At 37.6% G+C, this 18,707-nt stretch overlaps 1 protein-coding gene across 1 annotated transcript in view; it reads right to left on the reverse strand.

Moving 5' to 3' along the window:
* ANTXR2 (ANTXR cell adhesion molecule 2) overlaps positions 1-18,707 on the reverse strand; it is a 159,222-nt gene that overhangs the window by 113,843 nt on the left and 26,672 nt on the right. The window lies entirely within an intron of this gene.

An 18,707-nucleotide genomic window follows, 5' to 3' on the forward strand; every position in this document is an offset into this window, starting at 1 on the left:
AAGATTGCTAATAATCATAAGGTCCTTCCCTTAACTTCAATAGATGGCAGAGAAAATCTTTTAACTATCGTATATACAGCTACCAAGGTCTTAGGAAATTTCTATGTTGTCTTTCAGTATATATCCCAAGACTATATTCTGTAGGAATCCTTGTTTGATTATTAAATACAGATAAGCACAGATAAAGGAGATGTTACCTCAAAGTCTGGTAGCCTTGAATGCAAAAATAACTGAACTTTCTTGGAAGCCATAAAACCTAATGCTGACCTTCCCTATCAGGCAAAAGCAAGACAGCAAATTGGATCTCCTGTTCAATTATGCGAACTTAATATGTTTTTTACAAAGAGGTTCAATACACTATCAATAAATAAACACTTCTTTATTTGACCGTGGCACTTCTATTCGATTTCTCAGCCTCAATTCCCACAGATGCTAATCCTCCTTGTAGGCACCAAACGTTACACTTGGGGAACACAGGCTCCTTGTATGAGCCAAATATTATCCTTAAAAACAGACCCCGTACTCCAGCATTCCAGAAACAGAATGGCTCTTCTTAGCTTGTTCCAAGAAACAGAAACCACCCTACAAGGCACAGGCTACAAGTGAAAAACAACAGTGATGAAATCAGCTGCTCCCAATGGACACAACAATCCCATCTTTATTTTTAGAACTGCTCTGCACTACATTATCAAATTCAGACAAATTCCAGATGATCTCTGAACAGCATTCCTTTCTTGACAGAGTTGAAGACAGATGATGTACAGTGGGCTCTAGCATCTCCTGCTCAGAACTAGAACAGGAAGGAAGGAAACAGAAATGCTTTCTGTGCTTTCTTGAATAACAGAAGAAGGGTAAATTGTCAGCTGGGAATCTTTGTTGCTGAATATGCATCACTGAGGCAGGAAATCATTGGTACTTTTTAAGATCATTTCCCAGTGAATCCACTTTTCACAAAGCAATTGAAGCTATAGTGATAGGGAAACAGATACAGTAAAATTTTGTATCTGAGAAATTTAAACTCAGAAATGACCAAAGAGACAGACTCCACAGTCACCCAAAGAACTTTCAGTACCCAAAGACCTCCTCTTGGTCTACTATTTTATCTCCTATAACCAACACTCACTCCTCTGATCAATGCGTACTGTGGTTCAATTAAGAATTTGGAAAAAGATGGACTCCTGGGCAGCTCAGTGGTGAGCATCTGCCTTCGGCCCAGGGTGTGATCCTAGGGTCCCAGGATTAAGTTCCACATCAGGCTCCCTGGATGGAGCCTGCTTCTCCTCTATGTCTCTGCCTCTCTCTCTCTCTCTCTCTCATGAATAAATAAATAAAATCCTTTTTTTTTTAAAGTTGGGGAAAGAATTGAGGGCCACTGTGAAAGGGTAACACATGTCTAAGAAGGGAAGTATCTTAAATCAGTAATATCCTTAAATATTTTAACACTACACAGGTAACAAGACTCTGAAGGGAACAGAATGGAAAAGTTTTGCTAAAGGAATATGGAGCCAAAAGGTTCCAACTAACAAAAATGGAGCATTATAACCTTGGCTTTGGCCAATGTGAGATAAAAGGAGAACAGTGGGCCACACAAATGGAGGGTCAAAGGAAAACACAAAGCCTCCAAATCTACTTTACTTGCCAGCAAGTCTGAAGAAATTTACTTAAAAACAGATCCCATTAAGGATGCTCCTATGAAAAAATATTTTTCGGTTCACACTTTCTTTATTAGTTATTTTAGGCACACCTCTAGCAACATTACAGAGAAATGTTTCAAGCATCAAGAAAAATTATCAGAGGTTTAAAGACTGAATCCATTGGAAATTGCAACTGTTCTTTAAAGATTCCTTAGAAGAAGGTAAACGAAGAAATCACAAGATTTTCCAAAGGCCATGTCAAAGAACATACAACTCAGAATGATCTGTGTAAAACTTCTAAAATTGTGTTGTTTTTCTCTATCCTACCAGTATTGACCATAATCAAATCAGATCTCAAAATATTTAAGACAAAAGTGTATATCTTGATTTCCTCTTTTAATTTGATGTAATCCATTGAAAGTTTTATTTTTTTATTTTTTTTTTTAAATTTTTTTTTTTTATTTTTTTTTATTTTTTTTTTTTTTTATTTATGATAGTCACAGAGAGAGAGAGAGAGGCAGAGACACAGGCAGAGGGAGAAGCAGGCTCCATGCACCGGGAGCCTGATGTGGGATTCGATCCCGGGTCTCCAGGATCGCGCCCTGGGCCAAAGGCAGGCGCCAAACCGCTGCGCCACCCAGGGATCCCCCATTGAAAGTTTTAAAATGATAGTGCCAGGGGTGCCTGCGTGGCTCAGTCAGTTAAGCATCCCATTCATGATTTTGGCTCCGGTCATGCTCTCAGGGCGGTGAGATTGAGCCCCACGTTGGGCTCCACACTGGGCACGGAGCATGCTTAAGATTTTCTAGCTCTCTCTGGCACTTTTCCCCTCCTAACCACCTTCCTAAAAATAAATAATTAATTAAAATAAAAAAATAAAATGATAGTTCCAACAGTAAGATCAAATGGTCAATTCTTACAGTGCTCTCCTTACAACTGGAGAATAAAAACGTTTTTAAATTTTTTTTTAATTTTTATTTATTTATGATAGTCACACACAGAGAGAGAGAGGCAGAGACACAGGCAGAGGGAGAAGCAGGCTCCATGCACCGGGAGCCCGACGTGGGATTCGATCCCGGGTCTCCAGGATCGCGCCCTGGGCCAAAGGCAGGCGCCAAACCACTGCGCCACCCAGGGATCCCAAGAATAGACACTTTTAAGGACTGTTGTTGGTATCCATTTCTGAAGCCAGACCTTATTTACTCCATGTAAGGTATTTTGATTTTAAAGATAAATTCAGGAGGGAGGGGCAAGATGGCGGAAGAGTAGGGTCCCCAAGTCACCTGTCCCCACCAAATTACCTAGATAACCTTCAAATTATCCTGAAAATCTACGAATTCGGCCTGAGATTTAAAGAGAGACCAGCTGGAATGCTACAGTGAGAAGAGTTCGAGCTTCTATCAAGGTAGGAAGCCGGGGGGGGGGGGGATGGGGGGGAAGAATTAAAGAAACAAAAGGCCTCCAAGGGGGAGGGGCCCCGAGGAGCCGGGCTGAGGCCGGGGCGAGTGTCCCCAGGACAGGAGAGCCCCGTCCCGGAGGAGCAGGAGCTGCACCAACCTCCCCCGCGGAAAGGGGATCGCAGGGAGTTAGAGCAGGACCCAGGAGGGCGGGGATGCCCTCGGGCTCCCTGGGACACTAACAGGCACCTGCACCCGGGGAGAGTGCGCCGAGCTCCCTAAGGGCTGCAGCGCCCACGGCGGGACCCGGAGCAGCTCGGAGGGGCTCGGGGGCGGCTCCGCTGAGGGGGCTGCGGGGCGGGAGCGCGAATCCACCAGCGCAGGACCCAGAGCACAGGGCGCCGGGACACAGCCCAGGATCCGGCCTCCCCCTGGGACAGGCAGAGGCCAGGAGGGCCCAGGACAGCAAGGACGCTCCTGCCCTGAGCTGAGCAGATCAGCGGCCCCGCCCCGGAGCCTCCAGGCCCTGCAGACGGAGAGCCCCGGAGCTACTGCGGGGGCTGACTCCAGGGCTGCAGAGCTGCCCGCGCCACTGGGGCTATTCCTCCTGGGGCCTCACGGGGTGAACAACCCCCACTGAGCCCTGCACCAGGCAGGGGGAGAGCAGCTCCCCCAAGTGCTAACACCTGAGAATCAGCACAGCAGGCCCCTCCCCCAGAACCAGCTAGACGGACCAGTTCCAGGGCAAGTCAAGGGACTTACAGTATACAGAATCAGAAGATACTCCGCCATGGTATTCTTTTTGTTTTGATTTGTTTTGCTTTGCTTTTTGATTTGTTTGCTTCCCCCACCTTTTTTTTTTCCTCTTTCTTTTTCTTCTCTTTTTTTTCTTTTTTCCTTCCTTTTTTCTTTTTCTCTTTTCTTTCCTTCTTTCTCTCCTCTCTTTTTCTCCTTTTCCCAATACAACTTGTTTTTGGCCACTCTGCACTGAGCTAAATGACTAGAAGGAAAACCTCACCTCAAAAGAAAGAATCAGAAACAGTCCTCTCTCCCACAGAGTTTCAAAATCTGGATTACAATTCAATGTCAGAAAGCCAATTCAGAAGCACCATTATACAGCTACTGGTGGCTCTAGAAAAAAGCATAAAGGACTCAAGAGACTTCATGACTGCAGAATTTAGATCCAATCAGGCAGAAATTAAAAATCAATTGAATGAGATGCAATCCAAACTAGAAGTCCTAACGATGAGGGTTAACGAGCTGGAAGAACGAGTGAGTGACATAGAAGACAAGTTGATGGCAAAGAGGGAAACTGAGGAAAAAAGAGACAAACAATTAAAAGACCACGAGGATAGATTAGGGGAAATAAACGACAGCCTGAGGAAGAAAAACCTACGTTTAATTGGGGTTACCGAGGGCGCCGAAAGGGACAGAGGGCCAGAGTATGTATTTGAACAAATCCTAGCTGAAAACTTTCCTAATCTGGGAAGGGAAACAGGCCTCCAGATCCAGGAAATAGAGAGATCCCACCCCCTAAAATCAATAAAAATCATTCAACACCTCGACATTTAATACTTAAGGCTTGCAAATTCCAAAGATAAAGAGAAGATCCTTAAAGCAGCAAGAGACAAGAAATCCCTGACTTTTATGGGGAGGAGTATTAGGGTAACAGCAGACCTCTCCACAGAGACCTGGCAGGCCAGGAAGGGCTGGCAGGATCTATTCAGGGTCCTAAGTGAGAAAAACATGCAACCAAGAATACATTATCAAGAAGGCTCTCATTCAGAATGGAAGGAGAGATAAAGAGCTTCCAAGACAGGCAGGAACTGAAAGAATATGTGACCTCCAAACCAGCTCTGCAAGAAATTTTAAGGGGGACTCTCAAAATTCCCCTTTAAGAAGAAGTCCAGTGGAAAAATCCAAAAAAAACAGGGACTGAATAGATATCATGATGACACTAAACTCATATCTTTCAATAGTAACTCTGAAGGTGAACGGGCTTAATGACCCCATCAAAAGGTGCAGGATTTCAGACTGGATAAAAAAGCAGGACCCATCTATTTGCTGTTTACAAGAGACTCGTTTTAGACAGAAGGACACCTACAGCCTGAAAATAAAAAGTTGGAGAACCATTTACCATTTGAATGGTCCTCAAAAGAAAGCAGGGGTAGCCATCCTTATATCAGATAAACTAATATTTATCCCGAACACTGTAGTGAGAGATGAAGAGGGACACTATTATCATACTTATAGGATCTATCCAACAAGAGGACTTAACAATCCTCAATATATATGCCCCGAATGTGGGAGCTGCCAAATATATCAATCAATTAATAACCAAAGTTAAGACATACTCACATAATAATACACATACTTGGTGACTTCAATCTAGTGCTCTCTACACTCGATAGGTCTTCTAAACACAACATCTCCAAAGAAACGAGAGATTTAAATGATACACTGGACCAGATGGATTTCACAGATATCTACAGAACTTTACATCCAAACTCAACTGAATACACATTCTTCTCCAGAAAAGACCACATACTGGGTCACAAATCGGGTCTAAACCAATACCAAAATATTGGGATTGTCCCCTGTGTATTCTCAGATGATAATGCCTTGAAATTAGAACTAAATCACAACAATGAGTTCGGAAGGACTTCAAACACGTGAAGGATAAGGACCATCCTGCTAAAAGATGAAAGGGTCAACCAGGAAATTAAGGAAGAATTGAAAAGATTCATGGAAACTAATGAGAATAAAGATACAACCGTTCAAAATCTTTGGGATGCAGCAAAAGTAGTCCTGAGGGGGAAATACATCGCAATACAAGCATCCATTCAAAAACTGGAACGAACTCAAATACAAAAGCTAACCTTACACCTAAAGGAGCTAGAGAAAAAACAGCAGATGGACTCTACACCCAGAAGAAGAAGTGAGTTAATTAAAAATGAGCCAAACTCAAAGAAATCAAGACCAGAAGAACTGTGAAACAGATCAACAGAACCAGGAGTTGGTTCTTTGAAAGAATTAATAAGATAGATAAACCATTGGCCAGCCTTATTAAAAAGAAGAGAGAGAAGACTCAAATTAATAAAATCATGAATGAGAAAGGAGAGATCACTACCAACACAAGGAAATACAAACGATTTTAAAAACATATTATGAACAGTTATACGCCAATAAATTAGGCAATCTCCAAGGAGGAAATTGAAGCAGTCATCAAAATCTTCCCAAGACACCAAAGTCCAGGACCAGATGGCTTCCCAGGGGAATTCTATCAAACGTTTAAAGAAGAAACCATACCTATTCTACTAAAGCTGTTTGGAAAGATAGAAAGAGATGCAGTACTTCCAAATTCGTTCTATGAGTCCAGCATCACCTTAATTCCAAAACCAGACAAAGACCCGACCGAAAAGGAGAATTACAGACCAATATCCCTGATGAACGTGGATGCAAAAATTCTCAACAAGATACTAGCCAATAGGATCCAACAACACATTAAGAAAATTATTCACCATGACCAAGTAGGATTTATGCCTGGGACACAAGGCTGGTTCAGCACTCGTAAAACAATCAATATGATTCATCATATCAGCAAGAGAAAAACCAAGAACCATGTGATCCCCTCATTAGATGCAGAGAAAGCATTTGACAAAATACAGCATCCATTCCTGATCAAAACTCTTCAGAGTGTAGGGACAGAGGGAACATTCCTCAACATCTTAAAAGCCATCTATGAAAAGCCCACAGCAACTATCATTCTCAATGGGGAAGCACTGGGTTCCTTTCCCCTAAGATCAGGAAAAAGACAGGGATGTCCACTCTCACCACTGCTATTCAACATAGTACTGGAAGTCCTAGCCTCAGCAATCAGACAACAAAAAGACATTAAAGGCATTTAAATTGGCAAAGAAGAAGTCAAACTCTCCCTTTCGCCAATGACATGATACTCTACATAGAAAACCCAAAAGCCTCCACCCCAAGATTGCTAGAACTCATACAGCAATTTGGTAAGCATGGCAGGATACAAAATCAATGCCCAGAAATCAGTGGCATTTCTATACACTAACAATGAGACTGAAGAAAGAGAAATTAAGGAGTCAATCCCATTTACAATTGCACCCAAAAGCATAAGATACCTAGGAATAAACCTAACCAAAGAGGTAAAGGATCTATACCCTAAAAACTAAAGAACACTTCTGAAAGAAATTGAGGAAGACACAAAGAGATGGGAAAAATATTCCATGCTCATGGATTGGCAGAATTAATATTGTGAAAATCTCAATGTTACCCAGGGCAATTTACACATTTAATGCAATCCCTATCAAAATACCATGGACTTTCTTCAGAGAGTTGGAACAAATTATTTTAAGATTTGTGTGGAATCAGAAAGGACCCCGAATAGACAGGGAAATTTTAAAAAAGAAAATCATACCTGGGGGCATCACAATGCCAGATTTCAGGTTGTACTACAAACCTGTGGTCATCAAGACAGTGTGGTACTGGCACAAAAACAGACACATGGATCAATGGAACGGAATAGACAATCCAGAAGCGGACCCTCAACTTTATGGTCAGCTAATATTCGATAAAGGAGGAAAGACTACCCATTGGAAGAAAGACAGTCTCTTCAATACATTGTGCTGGGAAAATTGGACATCCACATGCAGAAAAATGAAAATGCACTCTCTTGCACCATACACAAAGATAAAATCAAAATGGCTGAGAGATCTAAATGTGAGACAAGATTCCATCAAAATTGTAGAGGAGAACACAGGCAACACCTTTTTTGAACTCGGCCACAATAACTTCTTACAAGATACATCCACGAAGGCAAAAGAAAGAAAAGCAAAAATGAACTATTGGGACTTCATCAAGATAAGAAGCTTTTGCACAAAAAAAAAAAAAAAGAAGAAGCTTTTGCACAGCAAAGGATACAGTCAACAAAACTAAAAGACAACCTACAGAATGGGAGAAGATATTTGCAAATGACGTATCAGATAAAGGGCTAGTTTCCAAGATCTATAAAGAACTTTTTAAACTCAACATCAAAGAAACAAACAATCCAATCATGAAATGGGCAAAAGACATGAAGAGAAATCTCGCAGAGGAAGACATGGACATGGCCAACATGCACATGAGAAAATGCTCTGCATCACTTGCCATCAGGGAAATACAAATCAAAACCACAATGAGATACCACCTCACACCAGTGAGAATGGGGAAAATTAACAAGGCAGGAAACCACAAATGTTGGAGAGGATGCGGAGAAAAGGGAACCCTCTTACACTGTGGGTGGGAATGTGAACTGGTGCAGCTACTCTGGAAAACTGTGCGGAGGTTCCTCAAAGAGTTAAAAATAGACCTGCCCTATGACCCAGCAATTGCACTGCTGGGGATTTACCCCAAAGATACATATGCAATGAAACGCCAGGACACCTGCACCCCGATGTTTCTAGCAGGAATGTCCACAATAGCCAAACTGTGGAAGGAGCCTTAGTGTCCATCGAAAGATGAATGGATAAAGAAGGTGTGGTTTATGTATACAATGGAATATTACTCAGCCATTAGAAATGACAAATACCCACCATTTGCTTCAATGTGGATGGAACTGGAGGGTATTATGCTGAGTGAAGTAAGTCAATCGGAGAAGAACAAACATTATATGTTCTCATTCATTTGGGGGAATATAAGTAATAGTGAAAGGGAATAGAAGGGAAGGGAGAAGAAATGTGTGGGAAATGTCAGAAAGGGAGACAGAACATAAAGACTCCTAACTCTGGGAACGAACTAGGGGTGGTGGAAGGGCAGGAGGGTGGGGGATGAGGGTGAATGGGTGATGGGCCCTGGTGGGGCACTTGATGGGATGAGCACTGGGTGTTATTCTGTATGTTGGCAAATTTAACACTAATAAAAAAATAAATTTATAATATAAAAATAATAATAAAGGGGAAAAAAGAAAAAATAAAGATAAATTCAAGATGACTTTAAAATGTATTTTCTAATCACGTCTAATATTAAATCAAGTTACATCAAGCAGAAACTAAGAATAGCTGAAGATTGGGTATATGTTGCTGTAAATTGTATAATATATTTTATTCCTAAGAATACATTTACACTAGTTTAATATATGTACTTATTTTTAAGAAATGAATTATATAGAAATGATATTACTGAATGGCAAAGTGACCCAAGGAACATATTCACGGAAAGGCAAGCAGTTTAGACCATGAGTCCAAAAAGTGGCATCACCATCTGAAGGAATCCAGCTGTATTCCCCACAGGACATTACATGCCCTTCTCTAAGGTTTGTCCTGATTTTTAAAAAAATTTATTTGGATCTTATGTTCTATTAGTTGGATATATGAATCACCTCTACTAGGAGACAAACTCTTTGAGCATAAAGATAGGACAGTATATTGTACAATCCTTTCAGGACTAGCACACTGTTTTGCATATGAAGTACAACCAATAAATGCTTAGGGAATACAGATTGCATGAATTAATGAGAATATTAAAAAATATCTATCTAGCAAGCAAATCAACAACCATTTCATGACAAACATAAGGCAGAATAAAGTTAATTTATGTGAAAAGGCATCTAGCCCTCCAAGAAAATGTGAGTGCGGGAAACCCAGAAACCCATGATTTGAAATAAGAGGTTCACCCAAACCGTTTCCAAATGAAAAACAAGCAAAGAGAGGGAACGAGAATGTGTTGGGGAGGAAAGAAAAGAAAGCATGTGCATTTTTAAAAATAAAATTTGTCCTAAACTTGTTTTTTCCATCTAGAGTTTATCATGTTCCTGTAGTAAAATAACTGAAAGTCAAATAATTCAATGTTTGTATGCAGATAGTTTATATCATTAAATTTTTTTTTAAAAAATTTTAAATTCCATAACTCTTGATCTCTGCTCAGTTGATCAGTTCCATAAACATGAAGCAGTTCATAATCTAGTCTCAAGACAAGTAATTGCACAAGTTCAAATGTTCAAGATATCAAAATAGGTCCATTATATTAAAACTGTCATCACTAAATGACAACCGATAGAGGACAAATATTTTAAACGCTCTAGTTAATTTTCACTAAATTAAATAATGTTATTGATTGATTGAACATTGGATCAGGTGTCCCATCTATGATAATTGACGCATTATCTTTCATACTCTGCACTTCCATCATTTGTACAACAGAGCATCTTGTAAGGATGTTTCTTCAAATATGTGTTGCCATCTGTCTTCATTATATCTCAATAGAAACAGAAAATAGTTTCCACTGAAGGTCAGCCTTGGTTGACATCAGAGAGAGCTAATAGCACCATAGACCAAATTTAAAGACAAGCCAAATGCTATTAATAAAACCAGGGCACATTAAGTCATGCACACCCTAGATGCAAAATTACATCATTTGAGATTTTGAAATATATATATATATATATATATATATATATATATATATATATAAATTGGCAAAGAACTTGATGCTCACCATGAAAAAAAGTATACTACTGAAGCATCTGTTCGCTCACAAGCATCTGTTCACTCAAAAAGTGATATTAGTGTGAAGGAATATTTACAAATGAAAATAATAGGTACATTATTCTCTACTCCCTACTTTTAAGTCCTCAAATATTAATAGGCATAACAAGAGTCATATTTACTGAAAGTTAACTCCCTAAATTTAGTACAAATATCAGTAGCCAAAAATTCAAAAGTTTCTAACAATGGTAATAATAATTATCACTTGTTGGGAACTATGTTCCAGGCAGTATGCTAAGCACTTTATATGATTTTCTTCAGTTAATCCTCCTAAATCTTATGAATATATACTATTTTTATCTCCACATTATAGATGAGAAAACTGAGGTTTTTAGAGAGATCTTTTTAATTTTATTTTTTAAATAAGAACGATTAGTTTTTAAAAAGTAGAGCCAGATCTCCTCAGGTTTGATTGACTCAGGTTTGAAAGCCTGTTCTAACCAGTGCACTCTGACAATCTAACATTACAAAACTCTAATAGCTAACAAACTAGTGAAAATTTATTGGCCTGTCTTGACCAGATTCCTTTTATACTATCAAAACCATCTAAAATCTATCTTATTTTTTATCTTCAAAAGTATGTCAGCTTTTTTATCTTTCAAAAGTATGTCAGCTTTTTATCTTCAAAAGTAAGCTTTCACCTACATTTGTTGGGATTTTTAATAAATTTGTTTTAAAATTTCCAATTCCAAGGCAACTGGGTGGCTCAGTTGGTTAAGTGTCCGACTCTTGATCTCTGCTCAGGTCTTGATCTCAAGGCCCTGAGTTCAAGCCTTGCATCTGGCTCCATGCTGGGTGTGGAGCGTACTTAAAAGGAAAAAAAAATTCCAATTCCATTGATTTGAATAAATCAAAAATTCAGATCATATTCTGAATTAGTAACATATAGGAAATACAAATGCTTAGGGCCTTCTCTCTTTTGATTTTTTTCTGTCGTCTTATTATTGCTTTCTATCTCAGTGTTTTTCTGTATAGATCAAATACTTATTCATAATCCAGAACCTAAAAGATAAGAGAGGCTATACTAGAACAAGAGGCCCTAACTGTGCTTTGGAGGCACAATAGCCACTTAAAAAAACAAAATCAAACTGTTTAGAAATTGTTATCTGAACACATTTTTTTTTTCAGTCATAAAAGCAATGATGGCATTTAAGGGTATAAGGTTTCATACATTTCTAGAGCTTGCCTGAGTGCTGGGAAGAGAAAGGATATTCTGAGCCAAGCGGCAAAAGGTTGGGGTATTTTGTTTTGTTTTCTTTTGGGGTTTTATTTTCCATTTTTTCTGAACATGGAACAAACTTTAGGTGAATTTTTGACATAGAATAAGTTAGTCTTTCCCTCCTATACACTCTGTCTCACCTAGGTTGCTAGACAAACATACACATTCCTTTTCTAAACACAATCGGTATCCGGGTTTTCTACTGTGCAAAAGACTCCATTTCAATGTAGCTGTTCTCATCTTATGAACTCATTCATATAATACATATGAGTGCAAATATATGAAATGATGACCTTTCAAACAACCTAGATAGGGTTATACACCAAAGAGAAATTTTTTAAACCACAAAAATCCCTATGTATGGAAATTCTGACAGCATAGCCATTCAGTAAAGCAAGAAATGCAAGCAGCATGAGGGAAAATGTTTTCTAAAAAGGACAATGAGGTCTGCTTATATGTCTGCCTGACAGTGTTCTGTTGCTCTGCTGTTCTTTTCTTGGTTTCTTTTCCTTCTATATATATTTGTGAACCACAGAGTCTTTAAAAACTTCTTAACCTACAGTTGCACCCATGGGACACAGGTTGGGTAGGAGATGAAGGTGTGAACTCCAAAACAGAGAGGTCTAGACAGAGTCGCTGTTGGTATACACAACACCATCTACAAGACTTGCGTTTATAAGCCAGTACAAATCTATAATAGAAAAGAAGTTAAAATACATAGAATCTGAATTCTGATACTCTGTATAAAAATTCTATATTCCAACATGTTGGCCCAAACTGTGAATTAAATCCTAAAGATGGTTTTATATATTTAATCTCTATAATCACAGTTACTGTCCTTTCTCATTAACAAAACATTCTGTCCTATTTAAAATGTATTTGTCTTGAGGCACCTGGGTGGCTCAGTCAGTTAAGGCTGGGACTTTTGGTTTTAGCTCAGGTCATGACCTCAGTGTCGTGGGACTGAGCCCTTGCCTGAGCCCTGCATAGGACTCTGTACTTAGCACTGAGGCCACTTGGGATTCTCTCCCTTTCCTCTCCCTACCCTTGCACAACGCTGGCTCGCACACGCACACACATTTTCTCTCTCTCAAATAAATAAATATATAAAAATAAATAAATAAAAACCTTTTTAAAAATGTATTTGTCGGGACACCTGAGTGGCTCAGTGGTTGAGCATCTGCCTTTGGCTAAGGGTGTGATCCTGCAGCCCCGGGATGGAGTCCCACATCAGGCTCCCTGCATGGAGCCTGCTTCTCCCTCTGCCTGAGTCTCTCTGCCTCTCGTGAATAAATAAGTAATATCTTTTTTAAAAACTGTATTTGTCTTGAATGCTCCCTTTAAACATATGATAAAAGGCCTGTCCTGCATTATGATAACAAAGTCAAAACCCAAATATTTCCCCTCTTCCAAGTTGTTTGGGATAAAACTGTAAATGGAACAATAGTATTCACTCTTACAATTTATGATTATTTTCTGTTTCCTCTAACTGATTGTGTATAATTTTAATTCCACTATTTGTGTAATTCTGATCATCAAAATACTCTCATTAGTTCGGCATACATGGCAAATACTAATTTCACAGAATTTCTCTATTTGGCAAGGGAGGGGGATAGGTTAAGATAAGGTTATTTGCCTCCCACTGGTTTAGTTTTTGGTCAGCAATAAGACCAAATGCAGCCTTAAGAGTCAGCTCTGACCTTGTGCCTGCTGGCCTGAGATTGTAGATGTTTGGCAGAAGATCAAAGTAGATCCCATTGCACTGTCCCTTCTCTGCAGAGTGATTTGAATGAAATATCAGAATGGTGTTTCACCCTAGCTACTCCAGGCATGTTCCAAATTAATTTGGATTGAGTCTATATCTAACATTATGTGATCAGGTCTCAGGATTTCACTCCAGGCCAAATTTACACACAAGGTAACAAGCAGCAGATGTGTACTCTGGAGCTAGAACTGGCAATACTTGCCGGAGCGGGATGTGAACCATTGCGAAGTCAGACACAACTCTTTCAAGAATCCCACTGGTTACAAACCAATTTCTTACTTTTCTTGACAATAGAGTTACAATCAGATCTGTATAATCACTGAATAATAATCAGGTAAAGTGACAGTATTATCAAGGAACAATCTACACCAGAAATAACCAGATAGCATCATATTTAATTTCTTATTTCTGAGATTTTTTTAAGATGCATATGAAACCATATATTGATTTGAGATCTTGTAAGTTCCTAAACATGTTTACATAATGAATACATGCTGTAATAGCAGATATGGGACATTGGAAGAAGTAATAAAAGCCATATTATGGCCTGAAAAAATACATACAATGTATATAGTTGTGGCCTATTTCTTCTGGCATTTAAGATAAAATGGGATTAATTGGCAGGAAACTGAGATATACCCAAGATAAAATTTAGCATGGAATTAGTTAAGATGGGAAAATTTAGCATGGAATTAGTTAAGATGGGGAAATGAAGACAACATATGATTTAGGACATGCAGTGTCTTTGAAGTTGATGTTGAACTTTGGAGAAATATCTAGGTTTTATGATTTGAAGATCAAGCATCAGTTAAAACAACAACAACAACAAAACTTCCCACAACTAATATAAACCAAAACAGATTTCAAAATCTGTACTTTTTCCAATTTCTAACTGGCAATAGAAAGGTTATTATATTTGGAAAATAGGACAGAGCCCATTCCAGAAGAAACTAGGTAAATACTTTTTTAATGAATGATAATACCATATATTCCAAGCCAATCTAACATAAAAAGTAGATAATACAATATATTAAAAATAGCAGCTGCTCAATTAATGTTTATTGAATTAATTGAAAAGTAAATGTAAAACTTTCTAATAAAAGGCAAGACCATTTTGACTATAAGGCAAATAAATGAGGTGTGTAACACTGAACAGTTAAGCATATAAAAAAATACAGAGCTTAAAAAAATACAGAGCTTAATTAGGCACTACTAGAATTAATCAAATCACATCTTCAGTTACATACAGTGAAGGGAAAACTTTTTGTATGGTACAAATTTTGGTAATCAATGGCATCAATAAGGCATTGAGCCAAATGGAAAAAATAATTTAAGAAACAATAAAAACAACACGAAAAGATACATGAACTTAATATATGTGTCTTCTCAAGAAAAGAGGGCTAATTCTAGACACATATATGAAAAAAGGAAAAAAAAATAAATCCCATCAACCAGTTTCCTTTGTGATCCCATTTGTAAAGGTCAATTCTAAATATTAAAGACTTTTCCTTAAAAATGGATTAGTTCACTACACTTATATTCAATGCACTACCTAGACATTTTAAAAAATTTTATCAAAAATTAAAAATATTCATTCTAGCAATAAATTTCTAAAACCGACTTTGGGTATATAATGTGATCTACAATACAACATTATAGATAATTTATAAGCACCCTAGGTATGTCCTTAACAGGTAGAAACTGCTAATTTCCATGACATACAGGATGTCAGAGAATATATCAGTAAGGATAATAATAAATCTAAAAAACAAGCATTTTTCTTCCTTACTCATTGAGCAGCTTTAAACACTACAGGAGTTCATCCTAATATGAAGGATTCCAAGTTTATACCTCATACGGAAGGTCATTATTCCCAAGGTCGCAACAAAATGAAGCCTTAGTAATTAGCCATAGGTACGCATAAAATAAGCAGCTAAAACAATTGTAAGGATATTTTCACAACCTTTCCTTGTTTGCTTTTTAGATTTCAATATTCAGATGATCTTTATTTTCTTTCTGGCTGTCAAACATCCCTATCAAACGTCTTTTTCTTTAAGTGGTAGTATTTAAATAATCATGGGGCACCTGGCTGGCTTAGTCCATAGAGCATGTGACACTAGGTCGCAAACTTGAGGGTCAAGCCCCATGTCAGGTATTACTTTAAAACTAATTAAATCTGGGGCACCTGGGTGGCTCAGTGGTTGAACCTCTGCCTTTGGCTCAGGTTGTGGTCCCAGAGTCCTGGGATCGAGCCCCCACATTGGGCTCTCTGCAGGGAGCATGCTTCTCCCTCTGCCTGTGTCTCTCCCTCTCTGTGTGTCTTTCATGAATAAATAAATACAATCTTTAAAAAATAATAATAATAAAATCTTTTAAAACAAATTTTGTAATCACATGTTTTGGTTGAGTTCATTTTTTAAAAACTGCTTGGAGCTTCAAAATACCAGTTGCACAATACAGTGAGTGGGCTTTGCCCCAGCCCATTGCGAAAAATAGATTCTCTCTTCCTTCTCAAGTGAGGGAGTTGTATAAGCACAAGTGACAAATATTTAAACAAACTTTTACTGTAAGAAGTCTAAGGAAGAACATAAGTTATAATCATTGCCTTTTACTCTACTCAGCTCCAAACACAACAGAAGAATAGTTGTGATTATACTGTTGATGAAAATATGCCCATATCACAAATTGCGACACAAAAACCCCAAATAACATTTAAGTTCCTCTGCATCTCACAATTGCAATTTTCAAAACAAATCATGTTAGAAGGGCTTCCTTTCCCACTACAACATAGAAATCTGCCAAAAATTGATTGTTATTTGAAACAGAAGTGTATCTGATTCCACCCTTTTTTTCTTTTTTTGGTTAGCACAAACTCCAAATAATCATTTAATGCTTTCTTAAAGGATGAATAGATTTCCATAAAAAGTACATTGAAATTATGGATAAAGTTAAAACAAATATACTATTTGCTTTAGAATGTAAAGAAATTGAATCTCAACATAATTTTCACTTTGACACATATATTATTTCATATTGGTCTTACTTGACCACTCTTTTGTTTTATTAACTGAAACATGAAATCTATCTGTCAAGCATTCTAGATCTATCTTTGTTCTATTCGATTTCTAAAAATCCAGAGTGGCAAATAAAATATCTTCCTAAGCCACAAGAACAGAAATACAAAGCCTTACCGAGTCTTCGATTAGTTTCATAATCAAACACCTATGCCTAAAAACAAGTCGAGGGCACCATGTTCATCTTTGTAACTCAACACGAGAAAAGTGTCTTAAAAACATTCAAAAAATGTTCAAAAACATTCAAAAAATGCTTCCAAATAAATCGGGAACTGTTATATTTGAGGAAAAAATAAGATATAACTGAAAAATCATGCATTTTAATAATTTATACTGGTGGTAAATTTTAACTATTTTTTCCTCCTTTTCAATGTCCTTCTATTTGATTGAATTTGCTTTCAAGTAGAGGTGAGCCTCTAAGAGTCTTCTTTTATAGCCCAAACAAATTGATGTTAAGAAGTAAACAACTGGCACTTCATTTTGGCAATACAACCCAATGGCACCAGTTTAGTTTCATCTATATTCAGTATCAAAGATTCCTGGATAAATAGTTTAATTTGGTTTAGTTCATGAAATATCACAAAGCTGTATTTATTAAAAGTAGATTTGATTTTCCTAGACTACAGACCCAACCAAATAAAGAAAAAGAATAACGTTATCATTAAGTAAAATTATCATGCAAATGCAAACAGAACACTGGGCTACGGACACAAGATTATAAAATTTCAGTACATAAAATGAATAACTTAAAACAAGCTTTCTATTTGTATTTTTTAGTTTATTCAAATTTGGAAGGAATGAATTGCCTTAGTAGAGTATGTGTCAAACATATTTTAAAGGTATTTGAATATATGGACTGTAATAGCTATTAAATTTTTTTCCTACCATGAACAGTTTTTCACCCTTAGATGTGTATGAACAGTGTTTCCTTTGTATTGACGAAACTGTTCTCCACTCTATGGGGTCCTAGTGAGGCTATGGATCATGATGCCTTCTCCCTCTTTCTTCCCCATGAAGCCAACCTCTTGTCACCGGGTAGGCATGTTACTCAGGCCAGCCTAAATGTTAACAGGACTGAGCACTTGACTCAATTGAGTCACTCAGAGTCCTCATCTGGGACAGAGTATTCTGATGCTCCAAAAACGATAGCTCTCTCTTTCCAATGTGCTTCTAATTGAGGCTCATATAAGCCTGAAACTTTTGATGAAGTTATCTTCATCTGACACTCATTTGAACAAGGAAAAAGAATGAAGCGAGTAAAATCATAGGTAAAATTTACAAAGAGAGATTTTAAGAACATAGATTGGTTCTCTGGATCCAAATGTACTTGAGGCAATTTCCTCCCCCTAGACCACCTAGTCATATAAGACAATAGCTTTTTTCCTCTTAAGCTGGTATGAACTTGGGTTTTGTAACCAAAGTCATGATACAGTGGAATACAAATACGATGAAATCAAAGTTATACGGAATCATAAGTCAATTCAAAATAAAGGTTTTTTTAACGTGTAAATACACCATAACTGTATTTAAAAACGTTCAAAAAGCACAGATTTCATTTACTCATTCACTGATAAATATGAATTAAGCAATAACTACTTACCCAATGCTCTATTAGGGCACTGGACAAAAAAAAAAAAAAAAAAGAAGGAGGATGAATCACAGCCCCAATCGTCCTATCATTAATGTGAATGATGTTATAATAAGACACTTCATCTATATTCAGTACCAAAGATTCCTGGATAAATAGAAGCCCAGAAGAAGCTGACTTATGGTGAGCCTCATGTTATAGCCAGTCTTTTTTTAAAGAGTCCTAGAAACTGATTTCCAATTTCGAAAAAGTCCTACCAGTTTGTTTTTTTTTCCTGTGAATGTATCTTTACAGTTAGCTCAGACTTCAGATTTTTTTTAATCAAACCATGACTTTATAAATAAAGATTTCCACAACTAAGTCAGCATTCATAGCAAAACCTGCTAAAATCACTTGAACTGATGTCTTAGCAGAATGTTCATTAGGTTCCTCTTCTATGAAAATGATTTCCTATAAAGAATATGATTTTGCAGTGTCTTCTCATTT

The sequence above is a fragment of the Vulpes lagopus genome, chromosome 6 (assembly GCF_018345385.1).
Source record: "Vulpes lagopus strain Blue_001 chromosome 6, ASM1834538v1, whole genome shotgun sequence".
Classification (NCBI taxonomy): Eukaryota; Metazoa; Chordata; class Mammalia; order Carnivora; family Canidae; genus Vulpes; species Vulpes lagopus.